Here is a 1292-nt window from a genome sequence, read left to right on the forward strand (position 1 = left end):
ATTATCATTATTTTTTATTTTTTATTTTTTTGAGATGGAGGTTCATTCTTGCTGCCCAGGCTGGGGAGAAATGGCATGATCTCGGCTCACCGCAACCTCCACCTCTCCTGCCTCAGCCTCCCGAGTAGCTGGGATTACAGGCATGAGCCACCATGCCTGGCTAATTTTGTATTTTTAGTAGAGATGGGGTTTCTCCATGTTGGTCAGGCTGGTCTGGAACTCCAGACCTCAGGTGATCTGCCCGCCTCAGCCTCCCAAAGTGCTGGGATTACAGGCTACCGCGCCCAGCCCATTATTTTTCATAGATGGCGTCTTGCTTATTGCAAGACCAGTCTGGCAACAGAGCGAGACTCTGTCTCAAAAAAAATAAAAATAAATAAAAAAAAAAAAATTCGCCAGGCGGGATAGTATATACCTATAGTTCCAGTTACTCTGGAGGGTGAGGTAGGAGCATTGCTTGAGCCCAGGAGGTTGAGGCTGCAGTGAGCCCGTGTTTACACCACTGCACTCCATCCTGGGCGACAGAGCAAGATCCTGCCTCAAAAGAAAAAATAAAGTAAGGGAAATGAAGGGCCTAAGAAACATTTTTTGTTGTATAGAATTTTACTCTGTAAAGTCGTTGAAGAAACGCATATATTAAAAACAAAACAACCCACGTACCACAGAACAAAAAAATTCCTCACAAAAACAAGTATTCTTAAATGACTTAAATTCTGAATTTTTAAAAAAGGGAAATTCTTGGGAGCTAAGGTATGAGGACGCAAAGGCATAAGAATGATATAATGGACTTTAGGGACTTGGGGGAAAGGGTGGGGTTATGAGGGATAAAAGACTACACATTGGGTACAGTGTATACTGCTTGGGTGACGGGTGCACCAAAATCTCAGAAATCACCACCAAATAACTTATTCATGTAACCAAATACCACCTGTTCCCCAAAAGCCTATTGAAATAAAAAATAAATTTAAAAAAAAGGAAAAAGAGAAGCAATAAAAATAAAGAATAGAAAAACGCACTGGAACACAAAAAAGGCCGGGCACAGTGGCTCACGCCTGTAATCCTAGCACTTTGGGAGGCTGAAGTGGGCAGATCACGAGGTCAGGAGATCGAGGCCATCCTGGCTAACATGATGAAACCCTGTCTCTACTAAAACTACAAAAATATTAGCCGGGCATGGTGGTGGGCGCCTGTAGTCCCAAGTACTTGGGAGGCTGAGGCAGGAGAATTGTTTGAACCTGGGAGGCGGAGCTTGCAGTGACACTAGATTGCACTACCGCAATCCAAAAAAAAAA

At 43.4% G+C, this 1292-nt stretch overlaps 1 protein-coding gene across 2 annotated transcripts in view; it reads right to left on the minus strand.

The window, feature by feature from the left end:
* Positions 1–1292, minus strand: part of LOC105548463 (cytochrome P450 20A1) — a 74403-nt gene that overhangs the window by 5016 nt on the left and 68095 nt on the right. The window lies entirely within an intron of this gene.

Source organism: Mandrillus leucophaeus, unplaced genomic scaffold, assembly GCF_000951045.1.
Source record: "Mandrillus leucophaeus isolate KB7577 unplaced genomic scaffold, Mleu.le_1.0 Scaffold411, whole genome shotgun sequence".
In the NCBI taxonomy this organism is placed as follows: domain Eukaryota; kingdom Metazoa; phylum Chordata; class Mammalia; order Primates; family Cercopithecidae; genus Mandrillus; species Mandrillus leucophaeus.